The following is a 15,206-nucleotide window of genomic DNA, read 5'->3' as shown; positions in this document are numbered from 1 at the left end:
ACGTGTATAGACTACAGCAGTGTGACATCACATCCCACTTTGTACGTGTATAGACTACAGCAGTGTGACATCACATCCCACTATATACGTGTATAGACTACAGCAGTGTGACATCACATCCCACTATATACGTGTATAGACTAGAGCAGTGTGACATCACATACCACTATATACGTGTATAGACTACAGCAGTGTGACATCACATCCCACTTTGTACGTGTATAGACTACAGCAGTGTGACATCACATCCCACTTTGTACGTGTATAGACTAGAGCAGTGTGACATCACATCCCACTATATACGTGTATAGACTAGAGCAGTGTGACATCACATACACTATATACATGTATAGACTACAACAGTGTGACATCACATCCCACTATATACGTGTATAGACTACAGCAGTGTGACATCACATCCCACTTTGTACGTGTATAGACTACAACAGTGTGACATCACATCCCACTTTGTACGTGTATAGACTACAGCAGTGTGACATCACATCACACTTTGTACGTGTATAGACTACAGCAGTGTGACATCACATACCACTATATACGTGTATAGACTACAGCAGTGTGACATCACATCCACTATTTACGTGTATAGACTACAGCAGTGTGACATCACATACCACTTTGTACGTGTATAGACTACAGCAGTGTGACATACACATACCACTATAACGGTATAGATACAGCCGTGTGACATACATCACTCTATATACGTGTATAGACTACAGCAGTGTGACATCACATCACACTTTGTACGTGTATAGACTAGAGCAGTGTGACATCACATCACACTTTGTACGTGTATAGACTACAGCAGTGTGACATCACATCCCACTATATACGTGTATAGACTAGAGCAGTGTGACATCACATCCCACTATATACGTGTATAAACTACAGCAGTGTGACATCACATACACTATATACGTGTATAGACTAGAGCAGTGTGACATCACATACACTATATACGTGTATAGACTAGAGCAGTGTGACATCACATCCCACTATATACGTGTATAGACTACAGCAGTGTGACATCACATACACACTTATACGTGTATAGACTACAGCAGTGTGACATCACATCCCACTTATACGTGTATAGACTACAGCAGTGTGACATCACATCCACTTTGTACGTGTATAGACTACAGCAGTGTGACATCACATACCACTATATACGTGTATAGACTACAGCAGTGTGACATCACATCCCACTTTGTACGTGTATAGACTACAGCAGTGTGACATCACATACCACTATATACGTGTATAGACTACAGCAGTGTGACATCACATACCACTATATACGTGTATAGACTACAGCAGTGTGACATCACATCCCACTTTATACGTGTATAGACTACAGCAGTGTGACATCACATCCCACTATATACGTGTATAGACTAGAGCAGTGTGACATCACATACACTATATACGTGTATAGACTACAGCAGTGTGACATCACATCCCACTTTGTACGTGTATAGACTACAGCAGTGTGACATCACATCCCACTTATACGTGTATAGACTACAGCAGTGTGACATCACATCCCACTTATACGTGTATAGACTACGAGCAGTGTGACATCACATACCCCTTTGTACGTGTATAGACTACAGCAGTGTGACATCACATCCCACTATATACGTGTATAGACTAAGCAGTGTGACATCACATCCCACTTTGTACGTGGTATAAGACTAAGCGTGTGACATCACATCACCACTTTGTACGTGTATAGACTAGAGCAGTGTGACATCACATCCCACTTTGTACGTGTATAGACTACAGCAGTGTGATATGACATACCACTATATACGTGTATAGACTACAGCAGTGTGATATGACATACCACTATATACGTGTATAGACTACAGCAGTGTGATATGACATACCACTATATACGTGTATAGACTACAGCAGTGTGACATCACATCCCACTATATACGTGTATAGACTACAGCAGTGTGATATCACATACCACTATATACGTGTATAGACTACAGCAGTGTGACCTCACATCCCACTATATACGTGTATAGAACTACAGCAGTGTGACATCACATCCACTTTTAGTGTATGACTACAGCAGGTTGGACATCATCCCCTTACGTGTATAGACTAAGCAGGTGACATCAATCCACTTTGTCGGTATAGAATAAGCAGTGTGACATCACATCCCACTTTGTACGTGTATAGACTACAGCAGTGTGACATCAATTCCCACTATATACGTAGATAGACTAAAGCAGTGTGACATCACATCCCACTATATACGTAGATAGACTAGAGCAGTGTGACATCACATACATTTTGTACGTGTATAGACTACAGCAGTGTGACATCACATCCCACTTTGTACGTGTATAGACTACAGCAGTGTGACATCACATCCCACTATATACGTGTATAGACTACAGCAGTGTGACATCACATACCACTTTGTACGTGTATAGACTACAACAGTGTGACATCACATCCCACTTTATACGTGTATAGACTAGAGCAGTGTGACATCACATCCCACTTTGTACGTGTTGACTAAGCAGGTACTACACCACTATTACGGTATAGATACAGAGTGACATCACATCCATATATAGTGTAGACTACAGCAGTTTGTGACATCACACCACATTACGTGTATAGACTAAGCAGGTTTATATCCCCATCCCCCTTATACGTGTATAGATAAAGAGTGTGACATCACATACCACTTGTACGGTATAGACTACAGCATGTGACATCACATTAAACTTATACGTGTATAAGACTAAGCAGTGTGGAATACATTTCACTTATACGTGTATAGACTACAGCAGTGTGACATAATCCACTATATACTGTATAGACTAGGCAGTGTGACATACATCCCACTTTTTACGTGTATAGACTACGCAAGTGTAAATCACAACCCATTTACGGTTAGACTAGAGCAGTTTGACATCACATCCCACTTTGACGTGTATAGACTACAGCAGTGTGACATCAATCCACTTTTACGTGTATAGACTACAGCGGTGACATCACATCCCCTTACGTGTATAGACTACAGCAGTGTGACATCACATCCACTTTGTACGTGTATAGACTACAGCAGTGTGACATCACATCACACTTTGTACGTGTATAGACTACAGCAGTGTGACATCACATCCCACTTTGTACGTGTATAGACTACAGCAGTGTGACATCACATCACACTATATACGTGTATAGACTACAGCAGTGTGACATCACATACACTATATACGTGTATAGACTACAGCAGTGTGACATCACATACACTATATACGTGTATAGACTACAGCAGTGTGACATCACATCCCACTATATACGTGTATAGACTACAGCAGTGTGACATCACATACCACTATATACGTGTATAGACTAGAGCAGTGTGACATCACATCCCACTATATACGTGTATAGACTACAGCAGTGTGACATCACATACCACTATATACGTGTATAGACTACAGCAGTGTGACATCACATCCCACTATATACGTGTATAGACTACAGCAGTGTGACATCACATCACACTATATACGTGTATAGACACAGCAGTTTTGACATCACACCCACTTTTACGTGTATAGACTACAGCAGGTGCTCAATACTTACGTTTGACTAAGCAGTGTGGGCACAATCCCCTAATGGTATAGACTAAGCAGGGGTTTTTGGGCATCACACACTATATAGTGTATAGACTCGCAGTGTACATCACATACACTTGTACGTGTATTGCTAACAGTTTTGACATCACATCCCACTATATACGGGGATAGAATACAGCAAGTGGACATCACATACCATTTGTAACGTGTATAGACTAAAGCGTGGTGACATCACATCACTATATAGTGTATAGACTACAGCAGGGTGACATCAAAATCCCACTTGTACGTGTATAGACTACAACAGTGTGACATCACATCCCACTTTATACGTGTATAGACTACAGCAGTGTGACATCACATCCCACTTTGTACGTGTATAGACTACAGCAGTGTGACATCACATCCACTTTACGGTATAGACTAGGGAGTGTGACATCACATACACTATATACGTGTATAGACTACAGCAGTGTGACATCACATCCCACTTTGTACGTGTATAGACTACAGCAGTGTGACATCACATCCCACTTTGTACGGGTATAGACTACAGCAGTGTGACATCACATACACTATATACGTGTATAGACTACAGCAGTGTGACATCACATCCCACTATATACGTGTATAGACTACAGCAGTGTGACATCAACATCACACTATATGTACGTGGTATAGACTACAGCAGTGTGACATCACATCCACACTTTTGTACGGGGTGTATATGACTACCAGCAGTGTGACATCACATCCAACTCATATACTGTGTATAGACTAGAGCAGTGTGACATCACATCCCACACTATATACGTATATAGACTACAAGCAGTGTGACATCACATACACTATATACGTGTATAGAACCCCCCCCTACAGCAGTGTGACATCACATACCACTATAGACGTGTATAGACTACAGCAGTGTGACATCACATCCACTATTATACGGTATAGACTACAGCAGTGTGACATCACATCCCACTATATACGTGTATAGACTACAGCAGTGTGACATCACATCCACTATGTACGTGTATAGACTTACAGCAGTGTGAACATCACATCCCACTTATTACGTGTATAGACTACAGCAGTGTGACATCACATACCACTTTTACGTGTATAGACTAACGCAGTGTGATATCACATACCACTTTTACGTGTATAGACTACAGCAGTGTGACATCACATCCACTATATACGTGTATAGACTAAAGCAGTGGACATCACATCCCACTTATACGTGTATAGACTACAGCAGTGTGACATCACAATCCCACTTATACGTGTATAGACTACAGAGTGTGACATCACATCCACTATATACGTGTATAGACTAGCAGTGTGACATCACATCCCACTATATACGTGGTATAGTAAGCATATTGTGAACAATAAATTTGTAAGTGTAAAAGACTACAGCAGTGTGCATCACTCATATATAATGTACTAGACTAGAGAATTTTTGAATCAATCCCCCATATAATTATAGACTAAGCAGTGTGAATCACATCCCACTTATACGTGTATAGATACAGCAGTTTTTGGCCCTCACAACCACTTTGTACGTGTATTAGACTACACAGGTGACATCACTCCACTTATAATGTATAGACTAGAGCGTGTGACATCCATCCACTTATACAGGGATAGACTAAGCAGTGGCTCACATCACATAAGGTAAAGACTACGAGTGTGAATCACATCCCACTGGGACGTGTCTAGACTACCAGTGTGAATCAATCCATTTTACGTTGTATAGACTGAGCAGTGTTTACTCACCAAAACCACTTTAAGATACGCAGGTGACACCATACCAAGTGTATTAAGACTACAGCAGTGTGACATCACATCACACTTTGTACGGGTATAGATTACAGCAGTGTGACATCATATTCTAAGTGTAACTAAATGATGTTGTATTGTGTTTCAGACACATGTTTTCAGTAATTAGAGGCTCAACCTACATGTCAGAGTAAACTAACACAACATAGGAGCTGGCCCAACAATGTCTTATTGTCAATATCAGCTGGTCCCCTGTGCAGCCTTGTCTTATTAGTAACGATAGCGTGCTCCTTGTGGTGATGGGACAGATATCTGGATCGATTGTTATTATTTTGAAGCAAATAATCCCCGCGGTGCCACTTAACGATAAAACAAGACGACCCTATCACAACTGATTGACAAAGCTCAGTTTTAATTAAAAGCAAACTCGGACCGCATTTTGAAAATTGATAGATATTGAGCTAGCAATAGTTCATCAAATCCCAATATAGAGCCGATCTTGATCCTATAACTGTTTTTGGGGTCGCGTGCAAAGATATGACTTACGCATGCGTCAATAGTGAAAGGAACCTGTTATGGGGATATGAAACCAAATATTAATTGGAATGTCAAATAGTGACTTAAGCTTAAATTTCTCAGGGCTGCAAAGAATTTACTCCTATTGGGATTAGAATTACGGGTTTCTGTTGAAGAACGATAATGTCAATTTAATTGAATGAAACTAATACATTTATGAAGCAGAAACACTATATCCTTGCCAGACTGTCGGTATATAATTGTGATTGGCCAGGGCGTCACAGACATACTAACGTTTGATTTCTGTACTTCTGGGGGAGGGGGTGGGGGCTACAGAGAAAGAACTATTTCAGTGCTTGTTCCGACTGATTCTAGCTTCTCCCTCATAGAGGTAATTGACTAATTCTAGTCTCTCCCTCATAGAGGTAATTGACTAATTCTAGTCTCTCTCTCATAGAGGTAATTGGCTAATTCTAGTCTCTCTCTCATAGAGGTAATTGACTAATTCAAGTCTTTCCCTCATAGAGGTAATTGGCTAATTCTAGTTTCTCTGCTCACAAAGTTTACATATCATATATGACTCGATCTGTCTTTCCTACTCATAAAGTTTACATATATCAGTTCTAAGAGTTTACATGTCATGGATGACTTTAGCCTCACTGCTCAAAGAGTTCAAATGTCATGGACGACTCTAGCCTCACTGCACAAAGAGTTCAAATGTCATGGATGACTCTAGCCTCACTGCACAAAGAGTTCAAATGTCATGGACGACTCTAGCCTCACCGTCATAGAGTTTACATGTCATGGATGTCTTTAGCCTCACCGCTTATAGTACAGTTCTTTTATCCTTATATGTAGTATCGTTTTGGTAATACTGATACCATTTGTAGGGTTTTTTTAACAAAAAGATAACAATTGGGACTGTCAGAAATATAGTAGGGCTTACTCTTCACCGAGAAGGGCAGTATTACTCCATCATGGCGGATCATACTTAATCCATGTCCCAGGCGAGCGATCATCTTGATCTGGCTATTGGGATCGCCTCTGATCCTCACGACAAAGTGGCTTGTGATATACAGCTCCAGGATCGGCTATATGGGACCCCAATAGGCCCTTGAGGAAAGTCCCTTTATTGAAAAGTACCCACACTCGACCATAAAGGGGCTTAGTTTTCATTGACTGGCCAGAGCCATCGAGACGATAAGTTTGTACAAATAACCAGCCACGTTACAGGTGAGTGTTGTATTTCAAACACAAACGTCCCGGAAACCCTCACAAGCGGAATGTCATGTCAAAAGAAACGATTGATTTAATCTCCAGATTTGATGTATATGCAAATTAACCAAAGTAGATACGAAAGCGTTCCCAGGAACGTAGATCCGAAATGTGTGTAGAGGTAGTTCTGACACACACAGATCCCACTTACATAATATCGTGTCATTACCTTCGATGGCCGATTACATACGTACAGGTACTCGTATGTAATTGACTTAGTTCCTTGTTTACTGCGGGGAATAAAAAGGTATATTCATCAGTATCATTGCGACATTAAGTTCAACAAGCTTCTAAATGATGGTACCTTGCATTTGACAGGTGCAAAAGAAAGCACCAATGATTAAAAATCAAGATTTGCTGTCATTAGGAAACAAAGTAAAAAGGACACAATGATCCTCAACAAGCTAGATACATATGGTAATACTGTCCATCAATCAACAGACAACAGGGACAAACAAGTCTCCAAAACAAGGTAGATACACATGGTAATACTGTCCATCAATCAACAGACAACAGGGACAAACAAGTCTCCAAAACAAGGTAGATACACAGGGTAATACTGGCCATAAAAACAGACAACGGGGACAAACAAGTCTCCAAAACAAGGTAGATACACAGGGTAATACTGGCCATAAAAACAGACAAAAAACAGACAACGGGGACAAACAAGTCTCCAAAAGAAGTTAGATACACAGGGTAATACTGGCCATAAAAACAGACAACGGGGACAAACAAGTCTCCAAAACAAGGTAGATACACAGGGTAATACTGGCCATAAAAACAGACAAAAAACAGACAACGGGGACAAACAAGTCTCCAAAAGAAGTTAGATACACAGGGTAATACTGGTCATAAAAACAGACAACGGGGACAAACAAGTCTCCAAAACAAGCTAGATACACATGGTAATACTGGCCATAAAAACAGACAAAAAACAGACAACGGGGACAAACAAGTCTCCAAAAGAAGTTAGATACACAGGGAAATACTGGTCATAAAAACAGACAACGGGGACAAACAAGTCTTCAAAACAAGGTAGATACACAGGGTAATACTGGCCATAAAAACAGACAACAGGGACAAACAAGTCTCCAAAACAAGCTAGATACACAGGGTAATACTGGTCATAAAAACAGATAACGGGGACAAACAAGCTAGATACACAGGGTAATACTTGCCATAAAAAAAGACAACGGGGACAAACAAGTCTCCAAAACAAGCTAGATACACAGGGTAATACTGGCCATAAAAACAGACAACAGGGACAAACAAGCTAGATACACATGGTAATACTGGCCATGAAAACAGACAACGGGGACAAACAAGTCTCCAAAACAAGCTAGATACACAGGGTAATACTGGCCATAAAAACAGACAACGGGGACAAACAAGTCTCCAAAACAAGCTAGATACACAGGGTAATACTGGCCATAAAAACAGACAACGGGGACAAACAAGCTAGATACACAGGGTAATACTTGCCATAAAAACAGACAACGGGGACAAACAAGCTAGATACACAGGGTAATACTGGCCAAAAAAACAGACAACAGGGACAAACAAGCTAGATACACAGGGTAATACTGGTCATAAAAACAGACAAAAAACAGACAACGGGGACAAACAAGTCTCCAAAAGAAGTTAGATACACAGGGAAATACTGGCCATAAAAACAGACAACGGGGACAAACAAGTCTCCAAAACAAGGTAGATACACAGGGTAATACTGGCCATAAAAACAGACAACAGGGACAAACAAGTCTCCAAAACAAGCTAGATACACAGGGTAATACTGGTCATAAAAACAGAACGGAGACAAACAAGTCTTCAAAACAAGTTAGATACACAGGGTAATACTGGCCATAAAAACAGACAACGGGGACAAACAAGTCTCCAAAACAAGGTAGATACACAGGGTAATACTGGTATTAAAAACAGACAACGGGGACAAACAAGTCTCCAAAAGAAGCTAGATACACAGGGTAATACTGGTATTAAAAACAGACAACGGGGACAAACAAGTCTCCAAAAGAAGCTAGATACACAGGGTAATACTGGTCATAAAAACAGACAACGGGGACAAACAAGTCTCCAAAACAAGGTAGATACACAGGGTAATACTGGCCATTAAAACAGACAACGGGGACAAACAAGCTAGATACACAGGGTAATACTTGCCATAAAAACAGACAACGGGGACAAACAAGCTAGATACACAGGGTAATACTGGCCAAAAAACAGACAACAGGGACAAACAAGCTAGATACACAGGGTAATACTGGTCATAAAAACAGACAACGGGGACAAACAAGTCTCCAAAACAAGCTAGATACACAGGGTAATACTGGCCATAAAAACAGACAACGGGGACAAACAAGTCTCCAAAACAAACTAAATACACAGGGTAATACTCGCCATAAAAACAGACAACGGGGACAAACAAGTCTCCAAAAGAAGTTAGATACACAGGGTAATACTGGTCATAAAAATAGACAACGGGGACAAACAAGTCTCCAAAACAAGGTAGATACACAGGGTAATACTGGCCATAAAAACAGACAACGGGGACAAACAAGTCTCCAAAACAAGGTAGATACACAGGGTAATACTGGCCATAAAAACAGACAACAGGGACAAACAAGCTAGATACACAGGGTAATACTGGCCATGAAAATAGACAACGGGGACAAACAAGTCTCCAAAACAAGGTAGATACACAGGGTAATACTGGCCATAAAAACAGACAACAGGGACAAACAAGCTAGATACACAGGGTAATACTGGCCATGAAAACAGACAACGGGGACAAACAAGTCTCCAAAACAAGTTAGATACACAGGGTAATACTGGCCAAAAAAACAGACAACAGGGACAAACAAGTTAGATACACATGGTAATACTGGCCATGAAAACAGACAACGGGGACAAACAAGTCTCCAAAACAAGTTAGATACACAGGGTAATACTGGCCATAAAAACAGACAACGGGGACAAACAAGTCTCCAAAACAAGCTAGATACACAGGGTAATACTGGCCATAAAAACAGACAACGGGGACAAACAAGCTAGATACACAGGGTAATACTGGCCAAAAAAACAGACAACAGGGACAAACAAGCTAGATACACAGGGTAATACTGGTCATAAAAACAGACAAAAAACAGACAACGGGGACAAACAGGTCTCCAAAAGAAGTTAGATACACAGGGTAATACTGGCCATAAAAACAGACAACGGGGACAAACAAGCTAGATACACAGGGTAATACTTGCCATAAAAACAGACAACGGGGACAAACAAGCTAGATACACAGGGTAATACTGGCCAAAAAACAGACAACAGGGACAAACAAGCTAGATACACAGGGTAATACTGGTCATAAAAACAGACAACGGGGACAAACAAGTCTCCAAAACAAGCTAGATACACAGGGTAATACTGGCCATAAAAACAGACAACGGGGACAAACAAGTCTCCAAAACAAACTAAATACACAGGGTAATACTCGCCATAAAAACAGACAACGGGGACAAACAAGTCTCCAAAAGAAGTTAGATACACAGGGTAATACTGGCCATAAAAACAGACATCGGGGACAAACAAGTCTCCAAAACAAGCTAGATACACAGGGTAATACTGGCCATAAAAACAGACAACGGGGACAAACAAGTCTCCAAAACAAACTAAATACACAGGGTAATACTCGCCATAAAAACAGACAACGGGGACAAACAAGTCTCCAAAAGAAGTTAGATACACAGGGTAATACTGGTCATAAAAATAGACAACGGGGACAAACAAGTCTCCAAAACAAGGTAGATACACAGGGTAATACTGGCCATAAAAACAGACAACGGGGACAAACAAGTCTCCAAAACAAGGTAGATACACAGGGTAATACTGGCCATAAAAACAGACAACAGGGACAAACAAGCTAGATACACAGGGTAATACTGGCCATGAAAATAGACAACGGGGACAAACAAGTCTCCAAAACAAGGTAGATACACAGGGTAATACTGGCCATAAAAACAGACAACAGGGACAAACAAGCTAGATACACAGGGTAATACTGGCCATGAAAACAGACAACGGGGACAAACAAGTCTCCAAAACAAGTTAGATACACAGGGTAATACTGGCCAAAAAAACAGACAACAGGGACAAACAAGTTAGATACACATGGTAATACTGGCCATGAAAACAGACAACGGGGACAAACAAGTCTCCAAAACAAGCTAGATACACAGGGTAATACTGGCCATAAAAACAGACAACGGGGACAAACAAGTCTCCAAAACAAGCTAGATACACAGGGTAATACTGGCCATAAAAACAGACAACGGGGACAAACAAGCTAGATACACAGGGTAATACTGGCCAAAAAAACAGACAACAGGGACAAACAAGCTAGATACACAGGGTAATACTGGTCATAAAAACAGACAAAAAACAGACAACGGGGACAAACAGGTCTCCAAAAGAAGTTAGATACACAGGGTAATACTGGCCATAAAAACAGACAACGGGGACAAACAAGTCTCCAAAACAAGGTAGATACACAGGGTAATACTGGCCAAAAAAACAGACAACAGGGACAAACAAGCTAGATACACAGGGTAATACTGGCCAAAAAAACAGACAACAGGGACAAACAAGCTAGATACACAGGGTAATACTTGCCATAAAAACAGACAACGGGGACAAACAAGTCTCCAAAACAAGTTAGATACACAGGGTAATACTGGCCATAAAAACAGACAACGGGGACAAACAAGTCTCCAAAACAAGGTAGATACACAGGGTAATACTGGCCATAAAAACAGACAACGGGGACAAACAAGCTAGATACACAGGGTAATACTTGCCATAAAAACAGACAACGGGGACAAACAAGTCTCCAAAAGAAGTTAGATACACAGGGTAATACTGGCCATAAAAACAGACAACGGGGACAAACAAGTCTCCAAAACAAGCTAGATACACAGGGTAATACTGGTCATAAAAACAGACAAAAAACAGACAACGGGGACAAACAAGTCTCCAAAACAAGGAAAACCAAAAACAGGAAGACGCCAAAACAATAGAAAGTCAAAAACAAAAAGATAAACAATTTAAGTCCAAAACAGAGACCACCAAGTCGGTAAACCAAACTTAGAGATAACAAGAAAGATCAGGGGGGAAAACAATCAAAGGAAGGCAAAAATCAGGACTGTATGTCAAAATGATTTATATTGGAATATCGCCGTATTCGATTTGGGCGCGCGTTTGAAATGTTGGTACTTATATTACTTTTAAATTTACATTATAAACCCTACTACTTCAGATTTCCACGCAGATCAGCCTTTTGCAAAAACGGACAGCCATGTTTCCGTGTATGCAAAGCTATCGCGAATACAAGTATCAAGTACAAGTTTGTGTTCTATTGTGTAAATAGTGTTGAGAGGATGAACAACTCATGACGTATATGAGTTGGTCACCCGCTCAACAGCAAACTGGTAGAATATGTACCTATCCTCTACAAGCTTGTAGACACATTATCCTTGCCTGTAAATACTACAATGTAAACAGTTAACGACTCTATGTATGTAATCCTAAATATAGTACATCGCCACCAGATACAAACGTGGACTAATCCGGTATGGTTAACGGTAGTAATACTTGTGCTTGGTTAGAACAAGCCACTTCATTGTGTTTTACAAAAACTAAAACATATATATTAACTGTCAAAAAGAAATCGACTATATACATTGTTGGGTTCATGTTAAGTTGTCCTGTACATTGTGGGGTTCATGGTAAGTTGTTCTGTACATTGTTGGGTTCATGTTAAGTTGTCCTGTATATTGTTGGGTGCATGTTAAGTTGTCCTGTACATTGTGGGGTTCATGGTAAGTTGTCCTGTACATTGTGGGGTTCATGGTAAGTTGTCCTGTACATTGTGGGGTTCATGGTAAGTTGTCCTGTACATTGTGGGGTTCATGGTAAGTTGTCCTGTACATTGTGGGGTTCATAGTAAGTTGTCCTGTACATTGTGGGGTTCATGGTAAGTTGTCCTGTACATTGTGAAGTTCCATTGTGGGGTTCATGGTAAGTTGTCCTGTACATTGTGGGGTTCATGGTAAGTTGTCATGTACATTGTGGGGTTCATAGTAAGTTATCCTGTACATTGTGGGGTTCATGGTTAAGTTGTCATGTACATTGTGGGGTTCATGGTAAGTTGTCCTGTACATTGTGGGGTTCATGGTAAGTTGTCCTGTATATTGTGGGGTTCATGGTAAGTTGTCATGTACATTGTGGGGTTCATAGTAAGTTATCCTGTACATTGTGGGGTTCATGGTTAAGTTGTCATGTACATTGTGGGGTTCATGGTAAGTTGTCCTGTACATTGTGGGGTTCATGGTAAGTTGTCCTATATATTGTGGGGTTCATGGTAAGTTGTCCTGTATATTGTGGGGTTCATGGTAAGTTGTCCTGTACATTGTGGGGTTCATGGTAAGTTGTCCTGTACATTGTGGGGTTCATGGTAAGTTGTCCTATACATTGTGGGGTTAATGGTAAGTTGTCCTGTACATTGTGGGGTTCATGGTAAGTTGTCCTGTACATTGTGGGGTTCATGGTAAGTTGTCCTATACATTGTGGGGTTCATAGTAAGTTGTCCTGTACATTGTGGGGTTCAAAGTAAGTTGTCCTGTACATTGTGGGGTTCATGGTAAGTTGTCATGTACATTGTGGGGTTCATGGTAAGTTGTCCTATACATTGTGGGGTTCATGGTAAGTTGTCCTGTATATTGTGGGGTTCATGGTAAGTTGTCCTATACATTGTGGGGTTCATGGTAAGTTGTCATGTACATTGTTGGGTTCATGGTAAGTTTTCCTGTACATTGTTGGGTTCATGGTAAGTTGTCCTGTACATTGTGGGGTTCATGGTAAGTTGTCCTGTACATTGTGGGGTTCATGGTAAGTTGTCCTGTACAGTGTGGGGTTCATGGTAAGTTGTCCTGTACATTGTTGGGTTCATGGTAAGTTGTCCTGTACATTGTGGGGTTCATGGTAAGTTGTCCTGTACATTGTGGGGTTCATGGTAAGTTATCCTGTACATTGTGGGGTTCATGGTAAGTTGTCCTGTACATTGTGAAGTTCCATTGTGGGGTTCATGGTAAGTTGTCCTGTATATTGTGGGGTTCATGGTAAGTTGTCCTATACATTGTGGGGTTCATGGTAAGTTGTCATGTATATTGTGGGGTTCATGGTAGGTTGTCCTATACATTGTGGGGTTCATGGTAAGTTGTCATGTACATTGTGGGGTTCATGGTAAGTTTTCCTGTACATTGTTGGGTTCATGGTAAGTTGTCCTGTACATTGTGGGGTTCATGGTAAGTTGTCCTGTACATTGTGGGGTTCATGGTAAGTTGTCCTGTACAGTGTGGGGTTCATGGTAAGTTGTCATGTACATTGTGGGGTTCATAGTAAGTTGTCCTGTACATTGTGGGGTTCATAGTAAGTTGTACTGTACATTGTGGGGTTCATGGTAAGTTGTCCTGTACATTGTGGGGTTCATGGTAAGTTGTCCTGTACAGTGTGGGGTTCATGGTAAGTTGTCCTGTACATTGTGGGGTTCATGGTAAGTTGTCCTGTACATTGTTGGGTTCATGGTAAGTTGTCCTGTACAGTGTGGGGTTCATGGTAAGTTGTCCTGTACAGTGTGGGGTTCATGGTAAGTTGTCCTGTACATTGTTGGGTTCATGGTAAGTTGTCCTGTACATTGTGGGGTTCATGGTAAGTTGTCCTGTACATTGTGGGGTTCATGGTAAGTTGTCCTGTACATTGTGAAGTTCCATTGTGGGGTTCATGGTAAGTTGTCCTGTACATTGTGGGGTTCATGGTAAGTTGTCCTGTACATTGTGGGGTTCATGGTAAGTTGTCATGTACATTGTGGGGTTCATGGTAAGTTATCCTGTACATTGTGGGGTTCATGGTAAGTTGTCC

This window comes from Pecten maximus, chromosome 5 (assembly GCF_902652985.1).
Source record: "Pecten maximus chromosome 5, xPecMax1.1, whole genome shotgun sequence".
Taxonomy (NCBI): Eukaryota; Metazoa; Mollusca; class Bivalvia; order Pectinida; family Pectinidae; genus Pecten; species Pecten maximus.
The sequence above is the reverse complement of the archived record's forward strand: the minus strand, read 5'-3'. Positions refer to the sequence as shown.